Raw genomic sequence first — 22,620 nt, 5'->3', positions numbered from 1 at the left:
TTAACTTGCTTCCCAAAACATGCTCTCTGTCTATAGACGACACCGCTCACAACGATTCTTTATTTCAGCCTTACGTTTGTAACACTGCAACCTGTGCAGACTAAAGACACCACAACATGAGTGCAAACAGCTTCTCCCCATTAAAAAATGCTGTAAGTGTGACTTGTTGTGGTGGCTTTTTGCTACGATGAGCAATGTGTCCATTGAGAAACAAAAATGAATTGATACAGCATGGCTCTTGTTGTCCCAATGCTTTTCATCACTTAAGCAGATTTCACTGGAGACACTTTAACCGACTATCATAAAATGTGAAATCAAGTCACCTCAGCAGTGGCACTCATAGCATTATGAAAACATGCCAAGTCCTACCTTGTTTGTCATATGATCATCAGCAATTCCAGTTCACAGATTAACTGTAATATTGACCAGCCACTAGAGATATTTTAACTGACAAAATTTGTTCAGAGTTGCTTCACAGAGATGTGGTTTGGTGTATTTTGTTTATTCTCTCCCACATCACATTTTATTGTTGAAAATCTATTCTGGATTGCAATGACTTTTCATTCAAATTTTTCAACAGCTCTGCACTAAATTATTGTTTGCCTGCTTTAGCCACGCCGTGTCAACCTGCAGGTCTCAGCCGTTGATCCTGCACTTGTCTTTCCATTTTGCTTTTATGGCAACTGAATTCCACAGCTCTAACAGCACTGTTTGTCTTTATTTCACTTTGCTGAAGTATTTCTCTCCCCTCACAGTAACTGGGTGTATCATAGAAATGTGCAATATGAAGTCACCTCAACAGTGGTACTCATAGCATCTTGGAAACACTCTAAGTGCTACCTGTTGTGGTGCCTTGTTTGTCATGTCATCATCAGCAAGACCAGTGCACAGATTTACTGTAATGCTGACTGCCCGGAGAATGTGAGTCCAACAGTAACATTCCTTTTGTGAAATGGGGAAGTGAGCTTTCTCCAATGAAATAAATGCCTGGCTGATGACACTTTCGATTGAATCTCCATTTTCCAAAATTAGTCTAGACACCTAGTTCCAACAGATCATTTTAGTAACAGCATGTAGTTTCTGCTACATCGCTGATATTAGCGTGTGACCAACTGAATTCTGAGCAACACAGATATCAAAGTCATTCTTTGCCACCAATTCAAATATCAGGTAAGGCCGTGTGAATCGCATAGTTTAAACATCGAGTTTTGAAGAAATATAAAGCATTGGTGTTACATTAAACAAGTGACCATCTGACTGATAGTGAAACATAGACAACCGTGCAAAGAAAGAATGTGAAGGAACCTGATTTTGCAAAAATGAAATCTTCTCTTTGAAAACTCATTTACTTGGCTTCTTCGTAAGATAAGATTTAGCTGCAATTCGGGGGAAATATATTGTGTTGATTTCTTCTGTCCAGCTTGGCCTTACCTATTCACATTACAGACAATTGTGGCCTGAACACTAACATTTGCCTTTTCTTTGCTGTGGTAAGTGTTACCCTGTTTGGGTCATAGATGTCTGGCTGTCCACTTGAGACTTTGTGAGTAGTCTGCAGAGCTGCAATATCGCAATGGGTCTCTATCGTCAGTGCTTTTTGCTGCAAATGAGCCTGGTGTCCATTGAGAAACAAACATGAACTCAGTTGATTTGATATCATCGCTGTTTTACTTGGTCCTTGCCGTTTGACATTACAGACAATGGTGACCTGAACAGGAGCATTTGCTTTTTCTTCGCTGTGGTAAGTGCTACACTGTTTGGGTCATAGATGTCTCGCTATCTACTTGAGACTTTGTGAGTAATTTGTAGAGCATATAGACGGATCTCTGCATGGATATCCTCATAATAAATAGATTAACTTGCTTCCCAAAACATGCTGGAAATTTGTAGTGCACAAATTCTTGCAATTGTCTTTGCGTTTTGCTTATGACAACTGAATTCCACAGTTCTAACAGCACTGTTTGTCTTTATTTCACTTTGCTAAAGTCTTTCTCTCCCTTCACGGCAACTGGGAGTATCATATAAAATGTACAATACGAAGTCACATCAACAGTGGTACTCATAGCATCTTGAAAACAGTCTAAGTGCTACCTGTTGTGGTGCCTTGTTTGTCATGTCATCATCAGCAAGTCCAGTTCGGAGATTTACATCGCTGAGATTAACATGGGACCAACTGAATTCCGAGCAACAAATTATCAAAGTCATTCATTGGCACCAATTCAAATATCAGGTAATGAATGACGTGTGTATTGGAAAGTTAATTTAAATTTTGAGTTTTGAGGAACTATGATGGATCTGTGTCCCATTCAACCAGTGATCAAAAACAGAAAGTGAAACGGAGAGATATGCAAAGAATGAATGTGGAGGAATTATGGTTTGTAAGTATGTGAACTTGACTGTGGTTCTGTATTGAATTTGCAATTAATGAAGTTTGCAACATAGGTTTAGGATAAGTTAAGGCAAGAACATGTCGTGTTGAGATAATCACTGTTTTATCTGGTCCTTGCCGTTGGACATTACAGACAATTGTGACCTGAACACGAAGCATTTGCTTTTTCTTTGCAGTTGTAAGTGCTACCTGTTTGGGTCATAGATATCTGGTTATTCACTTGAGATTTTGTGAGTTATTTGTAGAGCACAATTTCTTGCAATTGTCTTTGCGTTTTGCTTATGACAACTGAATTCCACAGTTCTAACAGCACTGTTTGTCTTTATTTCACTTTGTTAAAGTCTTTCTCTCCCTTCACGGCAACTGGGAGTACCATATAAAATGTACAATATAAAGTCACCTTAACAGTGGTACTCATAGCATCTTGAAAACAGTCTCAGTGCTACCTGTTGTGGTGCCTTGTTTGTCACATCATCATCAGCAAGTCCAGTTCACAGATTTACTGTAATGCTGACTGCCCGGAGAATGTGAGTCCAACAGTAATATTCATTTTGCGAAATGGAAGACATGAGCTTTCTTCCCTGAAATAAATAACAGGCTGATGACATTTTGATTGCATCTCCATTTTCCAAAAGTAGTCTAGACACAAAGGTCTAACAGATCATTTTAGTAACATCATGTAGTTTCTGCTACATCGCTGAAATTAACGTGTGACCAACTGTATTCCGAGCAATACCGATATCAAAGTCATTCTTTGCCACCAATTAAATATCAGGTAATGCCCTGTGAATCGCATAGTTTAAATATCGAGTTTTGAAGAAATATAAAGCATTATTGTTCTCTTAAACAAGTGACCATCAGGCTGATATTGAAACATAGACAACCGTGCAAAGAAAGAATGTGAAGGAACCTGATTTTGCAAGAATGAGACCTTCTCTTTGAAAACTCCTTGACTTTGTTGCTTCATATGCCAAGATTTAGCTGCAAATCGGGGGAAATGTATTGTGTTGATTTCTTCTGTCCAGCTTGGCCTTACCTATTCACATTACAGAAAACTGTGACCTGAACAGTAGCATTTGCTTTTCCTTTGCTGTGGTAAGTGCTACCCTGTTTGGGTCACAGATGTCTCGCTATCTACTTGAGACTTTGTGAGTAATCTGCAGAGCAGATATGTCTGGACGATAACTGCATGGTTGTCCTCAACAAATAGCTTAACTTGCTTCACCAAACATGCTCTCTGTCCGCAGACAACACCTTTCACAAAGGTTCTTCATTATCAGCCTACCGTTTGGAACACTGAATCCTGTGCAAACTAAAGACAGCACAACATGAATGCATTTTGCTTATGACAACTGAATTCCACAGCTCGAACAGCACTGTTTGTCTTTATTTCACTTTGCTGAAGTATTTCTCTCCCCTGACAGCAAATGGATGTATCATAGAAATGTGCAATACGGAGTTACATCAACAGTGGTACTCATAGCATCTTGAAAACAGTCTAAGTGCTACCTGTTGTGGTGCCTTGTTTGTCATATCTTCATCAGCAAGTCCAGTTCACAGATTTAATGTAATGCTGACTGCCCGGAGAATGTGAGTCCAACACTAATATTCCTTTTGTGAAATGGGGGAAGTGAGCTTTCGCCCCTGAAATAAATCTGGCTGATGACACTTCGATTGAATCCTCATTTTCCAAAATTTGCCCAGACACCAAGATCGAAAACACTTTTTAGCAACAGCATGCATGTAGTTTCTCCTGCATCGCTGAGATTAACATGGGACCAACTGAATTCCGAGCAACAGGATTATCAAAGTCGTTCATTGGCACCAATTCAAATATCAGTTCATGAATGGCGTGTGTATTGAAAAGTTAATGTAAATGTTGAGTTTGAAGGACTATGAAGAACTATCGGTGTACCATTCAACCAGTGATCAAAACCAGAAAGTGAAAGGGAGAGATGCAAAGAATGAATGTGGTGGAATTCAGCTTTGTGAGGTTTGTAAGTACGTGATCTTCACTTTGGAACATTAACGATACCACAACATGAGTGCAAACAGCTTCTCCCCATCAAAATACGGTCAGTGCTTTTTGCTGCAAATGAGAAAGGTGTCCATTGAGAAACAAACATGAACTCAGTTGATATCAGCGCTGTGTTACTTGGTCCTTGCCGTTTCACATTACAGACAATTGTGACCTGAACAGGAGCATTTGCTTTTTCTTTGCTGTGGTAAGTGCTACCCTGTTTGGGTCATAGATGTCTCGCTACTACTTTAGACTTTGTGAGTAATTTGTAGAGCATTTTGATGGATCGCTGCATGGATATCCTCATAATAAATAGATTAACTTGCTTCCCAAAACATGCTGGAAATTTGTAGTGCACAAATTCTTGCAATTGTCTTTGCGTTTTGCTTATGACAACTGAATTCCACAGTTCTAACAGCACTGTTTGTCTTTATTTCACTTTGCTAAAGTCTTTCTCTCCCTTCACGGCAACTGGGTGTATCATATAAAATGTACAATATGAAGTCACCTCAACAGTGGTACTCATAGCATCTTGAAAATAGTATAAGTGCTACCTGTTGTGGTGCCTTGTTTGTCGTGTCATCATCAGCAAGTCCAGTTCGCAGATTTACATCGCTGAGATTAACATGGGACCAACTGAATTCCGAGCAACAGGATTACCAAAGTCATTCATTGGCACCAATTCAAATATCAGGTAATGAATGACGTGTGTAGTGGAATGTTTATTTAAATGTTGCGTTTTGTGGAACTATGAAGGACGGTGTCCCATTCAACCAGTGATCAAAAACAGAAAGTGAAACGGAGAGATATGCAAAGAATGAATGTGGAGGAATTAAGGATTGTAAGTCTGTGAACTTCACTTTGGAACTGTATTGAATTTGCAATTAATGAAGCTTGCAACATAGGCTTAGGATAAGTTAAGGCAAGAACATGTCGTGTTGAGATAATCACTGTTTTATTTGGTCCTTGCCGTTTCACATTACAGACAATTGTGACCTGAACACGAAGCATTAGCTTTTTCTTTGCTGTGGTAAGTGCTACCTGTTTGGGTCATAGATATCTGGTTATTCACTTGAGACTTTGTGAGTAATTTGTAGAGCATTTTGATGGATCGCTGCATGGATATCCTCATCATAAATAGATTAACTTGCTTCCCAAAATATGCTCTCTGTCGAGAGATGGCACCGCTCACAAAGATTCTTAATTTCAGCCTACCGTTTGTAACACTGCAACCTGTGCAGACTAAAGACACCACAACATGAGTGCAAACAGCTGCATCCCATCAAAATACTGTTCGTACTGCTTGTTGTGATGACTTTTTGCTGCAATGAGCAAGGTGTCCATTGAGAAACAGAAAGTAATTGATACATAATGGCTCTAGATATCAGTGGAGATGTTGTAACTGACTGAATTTGTTCTGATTTGCTTCAGAGATGATTGGGTTTGGTGTATTTTGTTGATTCTCACCCGCAGCCCATTATAATGTTGAAAATCGATTTTGGAATTAAATGACTTGACAATACTATGTCCATGTTTCAACACAAAAGCACTAAATTATTGTTGTGCGAGTGTTTGCCTGCTTTTGCCATGCAGTATTGACCTGTACGTTTCAGCCGTTTTTGCTGCAATCGTCTTTGCATTTTGCTTCTGACAACTGAATTCCACAGATCTAACAGCACTGTTTGTGTTTATTTACTTTGCTGAAGTCTTTCTCTCCCTTCACGGTAACTGGGTATATCATAGAAATGTGCAATACGAAGTCACCTCAACAGTGGTACTCATAGCATCTTGAAAACACTTTGTTAAATTTGCAATTAATGAAGTTTGCAACATAGGTTTAGGATAAGTTAAGACAAGAACATGTCGTGTTGAGATAATCACTGTTTTATTTGGTCCTTGCCGTTTCACATTACAGACAATTGTGACCTGAACATGAAGCATTTGCTTTTTCTTTGCTGTGGTAAGTGCTACCTGTTTGGGCCATAGATGTCTGGCTGCTGACTTGAGATTTTGTGAGTTATTTGTAGAGCACAATTTCTTGCAATCGTCTTTGCGTTTTGCTTATGATAACTGAATTCCACAGCTCTAACAGCACTGTTTGTCTTTATTTCACTTTGCTGAAGTATTTCTCTTTCCTCACCATAAATGGATGTATCATAGAAATGTGCAATACGAAGTCACATCAACAGTGGTACTCATAGCATCTTGAAAACAGTCTAAGTGCTACCTGTTGTGGTGCCTTGTTTGTCATGTCATCATCAGCAAGTCCAGTTCGCAGATTTACATCGCTGAGATTAACATGGGACCAACTGAATTCCGAGCAACAAATTATCAAAGTCATTCATTGGCACCAATTCAAATATCAGATAATGAATGACGTGTGTATTGGAAAGTTAATTTAAATTTTGAGTTTTGAGGAACTATGATGGATCTGTGTCCCATTCAACCAGTGATCAAAAACAGAAAGTGAAACGGAGAGATATGCAAAGAATGAATGTGGAGGAATTATGGTTTGTAAGTATGTGAACTTGACTGTGGTTCTGTATTGAATTTGCAATTAATGAAGTTTGCAACATAGGTTTAGGATAAGTTAAGGCAAGAACATGTCGTGTTGAGATAATCACTGTTTTATCTGGTCCTTGCCGTTGGACATTACAGACAATTGTGACCTGAACACGAAGCATTTGCTTTTTCTTTGCAGTTGTAAGTGCTACCTGTTTGGGTCATAGATATCTGGTTATTCACTTGAGATTTTGTGAGTTATTTGTAGAGCATTTTGATGGATCGCTGCATGGATATCCTCATAATGAATACATTAACTTGCTTCCCAAAACATGCTCTCTGTCTATAGACGACACCGCTCACAACGATTCTTTATTTCAGCCTTACGTTTGTAACACTGCAACCTGTGCAGACTAAAGACACCACAACATGAGTGCAAACAGCTTCTCCCCATTAAAAAATGCTGTAAGTGTGACTTGTTGTGGTGGCTTTTTGCTACGATGAGCAATGTGTCCATTGAGAAACAAAAATGAATTGATACAGCATGGCTCTTGTTGTCCCAATGCTTTTCATCACTTAAGCAGATTTCACTGGAGACACTTTAACCGACTATCATAAAATGTGAAATCAAGTCACCTCAGCAGTGGCACTCATAGCATTATGAAAACATGCCAAGTCCTACCTTGTTTGTCATATGATCATCAGCAATTCCAGTTCACAGATTAACTGTAATATTGACCAGCCACTAGAGATATTTTAACTGACAAAATTTGTTCAGAGTTGCTTCACAGAGATGTGGTTTGGTGTATTTTGTTTATTCTCTCCCACATCACATTTTATTGTTGAAAATCTATTCTGGATTGCAATGACTTTTCATTCAAATTTTTCAACAGCTCTGCACTAAATTATTGTTTGCCTGCTTTAGCCACGCCGTGTCAACCTGCAGGTCTCAGCCGTTGATCCTGCACTTGTCTTTCCATTTTGCTTTTATGGCAACTGAATTCCACAGCTCTAACAGCACTGTTTGTCTTTATTTCACTTTGCTGAAGTATTTCTCTCCCCTCACAGTAACTGGGTGTATCATAGAAATGTGCAATATGAAGTCACCTCAACAGTGGTACTCATAGCATCTTGGAAACACTCTAAGTGCTACCTGTTGTGGTGCCTTGTTTGTCATGTCATCATCAGCAAGACCAGTGCACAGATTTACTGTAATGCTGACTGCCCGGAGAATGTGAGTCCAACAGTAACATTCCTTTTGTGAAATGGGGAAGTGAGCTTTCTCCAATGAAATAAATGCCTGGCTGATGACACTTTCGATTGAATCTCCATTTTCCAAAATTAGTCTAGACACCTAGTTCCAACAGATCATTTTAGTAACAGCATGTAGTTTCTGCTACATCGCTGATATTAGCGTGTGACCAACTGAATTCTGAGCAACACAGATATCAAAGTCATTCTTTGCCACCAATTCAAATATCAGGTAAGGCCGTGTGAATCGCATAGTTTAAACATCGAGTTTTGAAGAAATATAAAGCATTGGTGTTACATTAAACAAGTGACCATCTGACTGATAGTGAAACATAGACAACCGTGCAAAGAAAGAATGTGAAGGAACCTGATTTTGCAAAAATGAAATCTTCTCTTTGAAAACTCATTTACTTGGCTTCTTCGTAAGATAAGATTTAGCTGCAATTCGGGGGAAATATATTGTGTTGATTTCTTCTGTCCAGCTTGGCCTTACCTATTCACATTACAGACAATTGTGGCCTGAACACTAACATTTGCCTTTTCTTTGCTGTGGTAAGTGTTACCCTGTTTGGGTCATAGATGTCTGGCTGTCCACTTGAGACTTTGTGAGTAGTCTGCAGAGCTGCAATATCGCAATGGGTCTCTATCGTCAGTGCTTTTTGCTGCAAATGAGCCTGGTGTCCATTGAGAAACAAACATGAACTCAGTTGATTTGATATCATCGCTGTTTTACTTGGTCCTTGCCGTTTGACATTACAGACAATGGTGACCTGAACAGGAGCATTTGCTTTTTCTTCGCTGTGGTAAGTGCTACACTGTTTGGGTCATAGATGTCTCGCTATCTACTTGAGACTTTGTGAGTAATTTGTAGAGCATATAGACGGATCTCTACATGGATATCCTCATAATAAATAGATTAACTTGCTTCCCAAAACATGCTGGAAATTTGTAGTGCACAAATTCTTGCAATTGTCTTTGCGTTTTGCTTATGACAACTGAATTCCACAGTTCTAACAGCACTGTTTGTCTTTATTTCACTTTGCTAAAGTCTTTCTCTCCCTTCACGGCAACTGGGAGTATCATATAAAATGTACAATACGAAGTCACATCAACAGTGGTACTCATAGCATCTTGAAAACAGTCTAAGTGCTACCTGTTGTGGTGCCTTGTTTGTCATGTCATCATCAGCAAGTCCAGTTCGCAGATTTACATCGCTGAGATTAACATGGGACCAACTGAATTCCGAGCAACAAATTATCAAAGTCATTCATTGGCACCAATTCAAATATCAGGTAATGAATGACGTGTGTATTGGAAAGTTAATTTAAATTTTGAGTTTTGAGGAACTATGATGGATCTGTGTCCCATTCAACCAGTGATCAAAAACAGAAAGTGAAACGGAGAGATATGCAAAGAATGAATGTGGAGGAATTATGGTTTGTAAGTATGTGAACTTGACTGTGGTTCTGTATTGAATTTGCAATTAATGAAGTTTGCAACATAGGTTTAGGATAAGTTAAGGCAAGAACATGTCGTGTTGAGATAATCACTGTTTTATCTGGTCCTTGCCGTTGGACATTACAGACAATTGTGACCTGAACACGAAGCATTTGCTTTTTCTTTGCAGTTGTAAGTGCTACCTGTTTGGGTCATAGATATCTGGTTATTCACTTGAGATTTTGTGAGTTATTTGTAGAGCACAATTTCTTGCAATTGTCTTTGCGTTTTGCTTATGACAACTGAATTCCACAGTTCTAACAGCACTGTTTGTCTTTATTTCACTTTGTTAAAGTCTTTCTCTCCCTTCACGGCAACTGGGAGTACCATATAAAATGTACAATATAAAGTCACCTTAACAGTGGTACTCATAGCATCTTGAAAACAGTCTCAGTGCTACCTGTTGTGGTGCCTTGTTTGTCACATCATCATCAGCAAGTCCAGTTCACAGATTTACTGTAATGCTGACTGCCCGGAGAATGTGAGTCCAACAGTAATATTCATTTTGCGAAATGGAAGACATGAGCTTTCTTCCCTGAAATAAATAACAGGCTGATGACATTTTGATTGCATCTCCATTTTCCAAAAGTAGTCTAGACACAAAGGTCTAACAGATCATTTTAGTAACATCATGTAGTTTCTGCTACATCGCTGAAATTAACGTGTGACCAACTGTATTCCGAGCAATACCGATATCAAAGTCATTCTTTGCCACCAATTAAATATCAGGTAATGCCCTGTGAATCGCATAGTTTAAATATCGAGTTTTGAAGAAATATAAAGCATTATTGTTCTCTTAAACAAGTGACCATCAGGCTGATATTGAAACATAGACAACCGTGCAAAGAAAGAATGTGAAGGAACCTGATTTTGCAAGAATGAGACCTTCTCTTTGAAAACTCCTTGACTTTGTTGCTTCATATGCCAAGATTTAGCTGCAAATCGGGGGAAATGTATTGTGTTGATTTCTTCTGTCCAGCTTGGCCTTACCTATTCACATTACAGAAAACTGTGACCTGAACAGTAGCATTTGCTTTTCCTTTGCTGTGGTAAGTGCTACCCTGTTTGGGTCACAGATGTCTCGCTATCTACTTGAGACTTTGTGAGTAATCTGCAGAGCAGATATGTCTGGACGATAACTGCATGGTTGTCCTCAACAAATAGCTTAACTTGCTTCACCAAACATGCTCTCTGTCCGCAGACAACACCTTTCACAAAGGTTCTTCATTATCAGCCTACCGTTTGGAACACTGAATCCTGTGCAAACTAAAGACAGCACAACATGAATGCATTTTGCTTATGACAACTGAATTCCACAGCTCGAACAGCACTGTTTGTCTTTATTTCACTTTGCTGAAGTATTTCTCTCCCCTGACAGCAAATGGATGTATCATAGAAATGTGCAATACGGAGTTACATCAACAGTGGTACTCATAGCATCTTGAAAACAGTCTAAGTGCTACCTGTTGTGGTGCCTTGTTTGTCATATCTTCATCAGCAAGTCCAGTTCACAGATTTAATGTAATGCTGACTGCCCGGAGAATGTGAGTCCAACACTAATATTCCTTTTGTGAAATGGGGGAAGTGAGCTTTCGCCCCTGAAATAAATCTGGCTGATGACACTTCGATTGAATCCTCATTTTCCAAAATTTGCCCAGACACCAAGATCGAAAACACTTTTTAGCAACAGCATGCATGTAGTTTCTCCTGCATCGCTGAGATTAACATGGGACCAACTGAATTCCGAGCAACAGGATTATCAAAGTCGTTCATTGGCACCAATTCAAATATCAGTTCATGAATGGCGTGTGTATTGAAAAGTTAATGTAAATGTTGAGTTTGAAGGACTATGAAGAACTATCGGTGTACCATTCAACCAGTGATCAAAACCAGAAAGTGAAAGGGAGAGATGCAAAGAATGAATGTGGTGGAATTCAGCTTTGTGAGGTTTGTAAGTACGTGATCTTCACTTTGGAACATTAACGATACCACAACATGAGTGCAAACAGCTTCTCCCCATCAAAATACGGTCAGTGCTTTTTGCTGCAAATGAGAAAGGTGTCCATTGAGAAACAAACATGAACTCAGTTGATATCAGCGCTGTGTTACTTGGTCCTTGCCGTTTCACATTACAGACAATTGTGACCTGAACAGGAGCATTTGCTTTTTCTTTGCTGTGGTAAGTGCTACCCTGTTTGGGTCATAGATGTCTCGCTACTACTTTAGACTTTGTGAGTAATTTGTAGAGCATTTTGATGGATCGCTGCATGGATATCCTCATAATAAATAGATTAACTTGCTTCCCAAAACATGCTGGAAATTTGTAGTGCACAAATTCTTGCAATTGTCTTTGCGTTTTGCTTATGACAACTGAATTCCACAGTTCTAACAGCACTGTTTGTCTTTATTTCACTTTGCTAAAGTCTTTCTCTCCCTTCACGGCAACTGGGTGTATCATATAAAATGTACAATATGAAGTCACCTCAACAGTGGTACTCATAGCATCTTGAAAATAGTATAAGTGCTACCTGTTGTGGTGCCTTGTTTGTCGTGTCATCATCAGCAAGTCCAGTTCGCAGATTTACATCGCTGAGATTAACATGGGACCAACTGAATTCCGAGCAACAGGATTACCAAAGTCATTCATTGGCACCAATTCAAATATCAGGTAATGAATGACGTGTGTAGTGGAATGTTTATTTAAATGTTGCGTTTTGTGGAACTATGAAGGACGGTGTCCCATTCAACCAGTGATCAAAAACAGAAAGTGAAACGGAGAGATATGCAAAGAATGAATGTGGAGGAATTAAGGATTGTAAGTCTGTGAACTTCACTTTGGAACTGTATTGAATTTGCAATTAATGAAGCTTGCAACATAGGCTTAGGATAAGTTAAGGCAAGAACATGTCGTGTTGAGATAATCACTGTTTTATTTGGTCCTTGCCGTTTCACATTACAGACAATTGTGACCTGAACACGAAGCATTAGCTTTTTCTTTGCTGTGGTAAGTGCTACCTGTTTGGGTCATAGATATCTGGTTATTCACTTGAGACTTTGGGAGTAATTTGTAGAGCATTTTGATGGATCGCTGCATGGATATCCTCATCATAAATAGATTAACTTGCTTCCCAAAATATGCTCTCTGTCGAGAGATGGCACCGCTCACAAAGATTCTTAATTTCAGCCTACCGTTTGTAACACTGCAACCTGTGCAGACTAAAGACACCACAACATGAGTGCAAACAGCTGCATCCCATCAAAATACTGTTCGTACTGCTTGTTGTGATGACTTTTTGCTGCAATGAGCAAGGTGTCCATTGAGAAACAGAAAGTAATTGATACATAATGGCTCTAGATATCAGTGGAGATGTTGTAACTGACTGAATTTGTTCTGATTTGCTTCAGAGATGATTGGGTTTGGTGTATTTTGTTGATTCTCACCCGCAGCCCATTATAATGTTGAAAATCGATTTTGGAATTAAATGACTTGACAATACTATGTCCATGTTTCAACACAAAAGCACTAAATTATTGTTGTGCGAGTGTTTGCCTGCTTTTGCCATGCAGTATTGACCTGTACGTTTCAGCCGTTTTTGCTGCAATCGTCTTTGCATTTTGCTTCTGACAACTGAATTCCACAGATCTAACAGCACTGTTTGTGTTTATTTACTTTGCTGAAGTCTTTCTCTCCCTTCACGGTAACTGGGTATATCATAGAAATGTGCAATACGAAGTCACCTCAACAGTGGTACTCATAGCATCTTGAAAACACTTTGTTAAATTTGCAATTAATGAAGTTTGCAACATAGGTTTAGGATAAGTTAAGACAAGAACATGTCGTGTTGAGATAATCACTGTTTTATTTGGTCCTTGCCGTTTCACATTACAGACAATTGTGACCTGAACATGAAGCATTTGCTTTTTCTTTGCTGTGGTAAGTGCTACCTGTTTGGGCCATAGATGTCTGGCTGCTGACTTGAGATTTTGTGAGTTATTTGTAGAGCACAATTTCTTGCAATCGTCTTTGCGTTTTGCTTATGATAACTGAATTCCACAGCTCTAACAGCACTGTTTGTCTTTATTTCACTTTGCTGAAGTATTTCTCTTTCCTCACCATAAATGGATGTATCATAGAAATGTGCAATACGAAGTCACATCAACAGTGGTACTCATAGCATCTTGAAAACAGTCTAAGTGCTACCTGTTGTGGTGCCTTGTTTGTCATGTCATCATCAGCAAGTCCAGTTCGGAGATTTACATCGCTGAGATTAACATGGGACCAACTGAATTCCGAGCAACAAATTATCAAAGTCATTCATTGGCACCAATTCAAATATCAGATAATGAATGACGTGTGTATTGGAAAGTTAATTTAAATTTTGAGTTTTGAGGAACTATGATGGATCTGTGTCCCATTCAACCAGTGATCAAAAACAGAAAGTGAAACGGAGAGATATGCAAAGAATGAATGTGGAGGAATTATGGTTTGTAAGTATGTGAACTTGACTGTGGTTCTGTATTGAATTTGCAATTAATGAAGTTTGCAACATAGGTTTAGGATAAGTTAAGGCAAGAACATGTCGTGTTGAGATAATCACTGTTTTATCTGGTCCTTGCCGTTGGACATTACAGACAATTGTGACCTGAACACGAAGCATTTGCTTTTTCTTTGCAGTTGTAAGTGCTACCTGTTTGGGTCATAGATATCTGGTTATTCACTTGAGATTTTGTGAGTTATTTGTAGAGCATTTTGATGGATCGCTGCATGGATATCCTCATAATGAATACATTAACTTGCTTCCCAAAACATGCTCTCTGTCTATAGACGACACCGCTCACAACGATTCTTTATTTCAGCCTTACGTTTGTAACACTGCAACCTGTGCAGACTAAAGACACCACAACATGAGTGCAAACAGCTTCTCCCCATTAAGAAATGCTGTAAGTGTGACTTGTTGTGGTGGCTTTTTGCTACGATGAGCAATGTGTCCATTGAGAAACAAAAATGAATTGATACAGCATGGCTCTTGTTGTCCCAATGCTTTTCATCACTTAAGCAGATTTCACTGGAGACACTTTAACCGACTATCATAAAATGTGAAATCAAGTCACCTCAGCAGTGGCACTCATAGCATTATGAAAACATGCCAAGTCCTACCTTGTTTGTCATATGATCATCAGCAATTCCAGTTCACAGATTAACTGTAATATTGACCAGCCACTAGAGATATTTTAACTGACAAAATTTGTTCAGAGTTGCTTCACAGAGATGTGGTTTGGTGTATTTTGTTTATTCTCTCCCACATCACATTTTATTGTTGAAAATCTATTCTGGATTGCAATGACTTTTCATTCAAATTTTTCAACAGCTCTGCACTAAATTATTGTTTGCCTGCTTTAGCCACGCCGTGTCAACCTGCAGGTCTCAGCCGTTGATCCTGCACTTGTCTTTCCATTTTGCTTTTATGGCAACTGAATTCCACAGCTCTAACAGCACTGTTTGTCTTTATTTCACTTTGCTGAAGTATTTCTCTCCCCTCACAGTAACTGGGTGTATCATAGAAATGTGCAATATGAAGTCACCTCAACAGTGGTACTCATAGCATCTTGGAAACACTCTAAGTGCTACCTGTTGTGGTGCCTTGTTTGTCATGTCATCATCAGCAAGACCAGTGCACAGATTTACTGTAATGCTGACTGCCCGGAGAATGTGAGTCCAACAGTAACATTCCTTTTGTGAAATGGGGAAGTGAGCTTTCTCCAATGAAATAAATGCCTGGCTGATGACACTTTCGATTGAATCTCCATTTTCCAAAATTAGTCTAGACACCTAGTTCCAACAGATCATTTTAGTAACAGCATGTAGTTTCTGCTACATCGCTGATATTAGCGTGTGACCAACTGAATTCTGAGCAACACAGATATCAAAGTCATTCTTTGCCACCAATTCAAATATCAGGTAAGGCCGTGTGAATCGCATAGTTTAAACATCGAGTTTTGAAGAAATATAAAGCATTGGTGTTACATTAAACAAGTGACCATCTGACTGATAGTGAAACATAGACAACCGTGCAAAGAAAGAATGTGAAGGAACCTGATTTTGCAAAAATGAAATCTTCTCTTTGAAAACTCATTTACTTGGCTTCTTCGTAAGATAAGATTTAGCTGCAATTCGGGGGAAATATATTGTGTTGATTTCTTCTGTCCAGCTTGGCCTTACCTATTCACATTACAGACAATTGTGGCCTGAACACTAACATTTGCCTTTTCTTTGCTGTGGTAAGTGTTACCCTGTTTGGGTCATAGATGTCTGGCTGTCCACTTGAGACTTTGTGAGTAGTCTGCAGAGCTGCAATATCGCAATGGGTCTCTATCGTCAGTGCTTTTTGCTGCAAATGAGCCTGGTGTCCATTGAGAAACAAACATGAACTCAGTTGATTTGATATCATCGCTGTTTTACTTGGTCCTTGCCGTTTGACATTACAGACAATGGTGACCTGAACAGGAGCATTTGCTTTTTCTTCGCTGTGGTAAGTGCTACACTGTTTGGGTCATAGATGTCTCGCTATCTACTTGAGACTTTGTGAGTAATTTGTAGAGCATATAGACGGATCTCTGCATGGATATCCTCATAATAAATAGATTAACTTGCTTCCCAAAACATGCTGGAAATTTGTAGTGCACAAATTCTTGCAATTGTCTTTGCGTTTTGCTTATGACAACTGAATTCCACAGTTCTAACAGCACTGTTTGTCTTTATTTCACTTTGCTAAAGTCTTTCTCTCCCTTCACGGCAACTGGGAGTATCATATAAAATGTACAATACGAAGTCACATCAACAGTGGTACTCATAGCATCTTGAAAACAGTCTAAGTGCTACCTGTTGTGGTGCCTTGTTTGTCATGTCATCATCAGCAAGTCCAGTTCGCAGATTTACATCGCTGAGATTAACATGGGACCAACTGAATTCCGAGCAACAAATTATCAAAGTCATTCATTGGCACCAATTCAAATATCAGGTAATGAATGACGTGTGTATTGGAAAGTTAATTTAAATTTTGAGTTTTGAGGAACTATGATGGATCTGTGTCCCATTCAACCAGTGATCAAAAACAGAAAGTGAAACGGAGAGATATGCAAAGAATGAATGTGGAGGAATTATGGTTTGTAAGTATGTGAACTTGACTGTGGTTCTGTATTGAATTTGCAATTAATGAAGTTTGCAACATAGGTTTAGGATAAGTTAAGGCAAGAACATGTCGTGTTGAGATAATCACTGTTTTATCTGGTCCTTGCCGTTGGACATTACAGACAATTGTGACCTGAACACGAAGCATTTGCTTTTTCTTTGCAGTTGTAAGTGCTACCTGTTTGGGTCATAGATATCTGGTTATTCACTTGAGATTTTGTGAGTTATTTGTAGAGCACAATTTCTTGCAATTGTCTTTGCGTTTTGCTTATGACAACTGAATTCCACAGTTCTAACAGCACTGTTTGTCTTTATTTCACTTTGTTAAAGTCTTTCTCTCCCTTCACGGCAACTGGGAGTACCATATAAAATGTACAATATAAAGTCACCTTAACAGTGGTACTCATAGCATCTTGAAAACAGTCTCAGTGCTACCTGTTGTGGTGCCTTGTTTGTCACATCATCATCAGCAAGTCCAGTTCACAGATTTACTGTAATGCTGACTGCCCGGAGAATGTGAGTCCAACAGTAATATTCATTTTGCGAAATGGAAGACATGAGCTTTCTTCCCTGAAATAAATAACAGGCTGATGACATTTTGATTGCATCTCCATTTTCCAAAAGTAGTCTAGACACAAAGGTCTAACAGATCATTTTAGTAACATCATGTAGTTTCTGCTACATCGCTGAAATTAACGTGTGACCAACTGTATTCCGAGCAATACCGATATCAAAGTCATTCTTTGCCACCAATTAAATATCAGGTAATGCCCTGTGAATCGCATAGTTTAAATATCGAGTTTTGAAGAAATATAAAGCATTATTGTTCTCTTAAACAAGTGACCATCAGGCTGATATTGAAACATAGACAACCGTGCAAAGAAAGAATGTGAAGGAACCTGATTTTGCAAGAATGAGACCTTCTCTTTGAAAACTCCTTGACTTTGTTGCTTCATATGCCAAGATTTAGCTGCAAATCGGGGGAAATGTATTGTGTTGATTTCTTCTGTCCAGCTTGGCCTTACCTATTCACATTACAGAAAACTGTGACCTGAACAGTAGCATTTGCTTTTCCTTTGCTGTGGTAAGTGCTACCCTGTTTGGGTCACAGATGTCTCGCTATCTACTTGAGACTTTGTGAGTAATCTGCAGAGCAGATATGTCTGGACGATAACTGCATGGTTGTCCTCAACAAATAGCTTAACTTGCTTCACCAAACATGCTCTCTGTCCGCAGACAACACCTTTCACAAAGGTTCTTCATTATCAGCCTACCGTTTGGAACACTGAATCCTGTGCAAACTAAAGACAGCACAACATGAATGCATTTTGCTTATGACAACTGAATTCCACAGCTCGAACAGCACTGTTTGTCTTTATTTCACTTTGCTGAAGTATTTCTCTCCCCTGACAGCAAATGGATGTATCATAGAAATGTGCAATACGGAGTTACATCAACAGTGGTACTCATAGCATCTTGAAAACAGTCTAAGTGCTACCTGTTGTGGTGCCTTGTTTGTCATATCTTCATCAGCAAGTCCAGTTCACAGATTTAATGTAATGCTGACTGCCCGGAGAATGTGAGTCCAACACTAATATTCCTTTTGTGAAATGGGGGAAGTGAGCTTTCGCCCCTGAAATAAATCTGGCTGATGACACTTCGATTGAATCCTCATTTTCCAAAATTTGCCCAGACACCAAGATCGAAAACACTTTTTAGCAACAGCATGCATGTAGTTTCTCCTGCATCGCTGAGATTAACATGGGACCAACTGAATTCCGAGCAACAGGATTATCAAAGTCGTTCATTGGCACCAATTCAAATATCAGTTCATGAATGGCGTGTGTATTGGAAAGTTAATGTAAATGTTGAGTTTGAAGGACTATGAAGAACTATCGGTGTACCATTCAACCAGTGATCAAAACCAGAAAGTGAAAGGGAGAGATGCAAAGAATGAATGTGGTGGAATTCAGCTTTGTGAGGTTTGTAAGTACGTGATCTTCACTTTGGAACATTAACGATACCACAACATGAGTGCAAACAGCTTCTCCCCATCAAAATACGGTCAGTGCTTTTTGCTGCAAATGAGAAAGGTGTCCATTGAGAAACAAACATGAACTCAGTTGATATCAGCGCTGTGTTACTTGGTCCTTGCCGTTTCACATTACAGACAATTGTGACCTGAACAGGAGCATTTGCTTTTTCTTTGCTGTGGTAAGTGCTACCCTGTTTGGGTCATAGATGTCTCGCTACTACTTTAGACTTTGTGAGTAATTTGTAGAGCATTTTGATGGATCGCTGCATGGATATCCTCATAATAAATAGATTAACTTGCTTCCCAAAACATGCTCTCTGTCTATAGACGACACCGCTCACAATGATTCTTCATTTCAGCCTTACGTTTGTAACACTGCAACCTGTGCAGACTAAAGACACCACAACATGAGTGCAAACAGCTTCTCCCCATTAAAAAATGCTGTAAGTGTGACTTGTTGTGGTGGCTTTTTGCTACGATGAGCAATGTGTCCATTGAGAAACAAAAATGAATTGATACAGCATGGCTCTTGTTGTCCCAATGCTTTTCATCACTTTAGCAGATTTCACTGGAGACACTTTAACCGACTATCATAAAATGTGAAATCAAGTCACCTCAGCAGTGGCACTCATAGCATCATGAAAACATGCCAAGTCCTACCTTGTTTGTCATATGATCATCAGCAATTCCAGTTCACAGATTAACTGTAATATTGACCAGCCACTAGAGATCTTTTAACTGACAAAATTTGTTCAGAGTTGCTTCACAGAGATGTGGCTTGGTGTATTTTGTTTATTCTCTCCCACATCACATTTTATTATTGAAAATCTATTCTGGATTGTAATGACTTTTCATTAAAATTTTTCAACAGCTCTGCACTAAATTATTGTTTTGCGTTTGTTTGCCTGCTTTTGCCACGCCCTGTCAACCTGTAGGTTTCAGCCGTTGATCCTGCAGTTGTCTTTCCATTTTGCTTTTATGACAACTGAATTCCAGCTCTAACAGCACTGTTTGTCTTTATTTCACTTTGCTGAAGTATTTCTCTCCCCTCACGGTAACTGGGTGTATCATATAAAATGTACAATATGAAGTCACCTCAACAGTGGTACTCATAGCATCTTGAAAACAGTCTAATTGCTAAGACTTCTTACTGCGCTCACCCCAGTCCAACACCGGCATCTCCACTTCATGCCCATCCAAATACTGTAAGTACAAAGATCAAAGATAATTACAGCACAGGAACAGGCCCTTCGGCCCTCCCAGCCTGCGCCGATCCAGATCATTTATCTAAACCTGTCGCCTATTTTCCAAGGATCTACTTCTCTCTGTTCCCCGCCCGTTCATATATCTGTCTAGATGCATCTTAAATGAAAATTATCGTGCCCGCCTCTACAATCTCCGCTGGCAAAGCGTTCCAGGCACCCACCAACCTCTGCGTAAAAGACTTTCCACGCACATCTCCCTTAAACTTTCTCCCTCTCACCTTGAAATTGTGACCCCACTCTTGGAAAAAGCTTGTTGCTATCCACCCTGTCCATACCTCTCATAATTTTGTAGACTTCAATCAGGTCCCCCCTCAACCTCCGTCTTTACAATGAAAATAATCCTATCTACTCAACCTTTCTTCATAGCTAGCACCCTCCATACCAGGCAAATCCTGGTGAAACTCCTCTGCACCCTCTCTAACGCATCCACATCCTTCTGGTAATGTGGTGACCAGAACTGCACGCAGTGTTCCAAATGTGGCCTAACCAAAGTTCTATACAACTGTAACATGACCTGCCGACTCGTGTACTCAATACCCCGTCCGATGAAGGCAAGCATGCTGTATGCCTTCTTGACCACTCTATCGACCTGCGTTGCCACCTTCAGGGTACAATGGACCTGAACTCCCAGATCTCTGTACATCAATTTTCCCCAGGACTCTTCCATTGACCGTATAGTCCGCTCTTGAATTCGATCTTCCAAAATGCATCACCTCGCATTTGCCTGGATTGAACTCCATCTGCCATTTTTCTGCCCAACTCTCCAATCTATCTATGTTTTGCTGTATTCTCTGACAGTCCTCCTCGCTATCTGCAACTCCACCAATCTTAGTATCATCTGCAAGCTTACTAATCAGACCACCTATACCTTCGTCCAGATCATTTATGTATATCACAAACAACAGTGGTCCGAGCACGGATCCCTGTGGAATACCGCTAGTCACCTTTCTCCATTTTGAGACACTCCCTTCCACCACTACTCTCTGTCTCCTGTTGCCCAGCCAGTTCTTTATCCATATAGCTAGTACACCCTGAACACCATACGACTTCACTTTTTCCATCAACCTGCCATGGGAAACTTTATCAAACGCCGTACTGAAGTCCATGTATATGACATCTACAGCCCTTCCCTCATCAATTAACTTTGTCACTTCCTCAAAGAATTCTATTAGGTTTGTAAGACATGACCGTCCCTGCACAAAACCATGCTGCCTATCATTGATAAGTCTATTTTCTTCCAAATGTGAATAGATTCTATCCCTCAGTATCTTCTCCAACAGTTTGCCTACCACTGACATCAAGCTCACAGGTCTATAATTTCCTGGATTATCCCTGCTACCCTTCTTAAACAAAGGGACAACATTAGCAATTCTCCAGTCCTCCAGGACATCACCCGTGCTCAAGGATGCTGCAAAGAAATCTGTTAAGGCCCCAGCTATTTCGTCCCTCGCTTCCCTCAGTAACCTGGGATAGATCCCATCCGGACCTGGGGACTTGTCCACCTTAATGCCTTTTAGAATACCCAAAACTTCCCCCTTCCTTATGCAGACTTGACCTAGAGTATTTAAACATCCATCCCTAGCCTCAACATCCGTCATGTCCCTCTCCTTGGTGAATACCGATGCAAAGTACTCATTAAGAATCTCACCCAATTCCTCTGACTCCATGCATAAATTCCTTTTATCTTTGAGTCGGCCAATCCTTTCTCTAGTTACCCTCTTGCTCCTTATATACGAATAAAAGGCTTTGGGATTTTCCTTAACCCTGTTTGCCAAAGATATTTCATGACCCCTTTTAGCCCTCTTTATTGCGCGTTTGAGATTTGTCCTACTTTCCAGATATTCCTCCAAAGCTTCATCAGTTTTAAGTTGTCTAGATCTTATGTATGCTTCTTTTTTCATCTTAGCTAGTCTCACAATTCCACCCGTCATCCATGGTTCCCTAATCTTGCCATTTCTATCCCTCATTTTCACAGGGACATTTCTGTCCTGCACTCTAATCAACCTTTCCTTAAAAGACTCCCACATTTCAAATGTGGATTTACCCTTAAACAGCTGCTCCCAATCCAAATTCCTAGCTCCTGACAAATTTTGTTATACTTGGCCTTTCCCCAATTTAGCACTCTTCCTTTAGGACCACTCTCGTCTTTGTCCATGAGTATTCTAAAACTTACGGAATTGTGATCGCTATTCCCAAAGTAATCACCGACTGAAACTTCAACCACCTGGCCGGGATCATTCCCCAATACCAGGTCAGTATGGCCCCTTCCCAAGTTGGACTATTTACATACTGCTCTAAAAAACTCCTGAATGCTCCTTACAAATTCTGCTCCATCTACGCCTCCAACACTACATGAGTCTCATTCAATGTTGGGGAAATTAAAATCTCCCATCACGACCACCCTATTGCTGCTACATTTTTCTATAATCTGTCTACATATTTGTACCTCTACTTCACGCTCGCTTTTGGGGG

This window comes from Scyliorhinus torazame, chromosome 3 (genome assembly GCF_047496885.1).
Source record: "Scyliorhinus torazame isolate Kashiwa2021f chromosome 3, sScyTor2.1, whole genome shotgun sequence".
Taxonomy (NCBI): domain Eukaryota; kingdom Metazoa; phylum Chordata; class Chondrichthyes; order Carcharhiniformes; family Scyliorhinidae; genus Scyliorhinus; species Scyliorhinus torazame.
The sequence above is the reverse complement of the archived record's forward strand: the minus strand, read 5'-3'. Positions refer to the sequence as shown.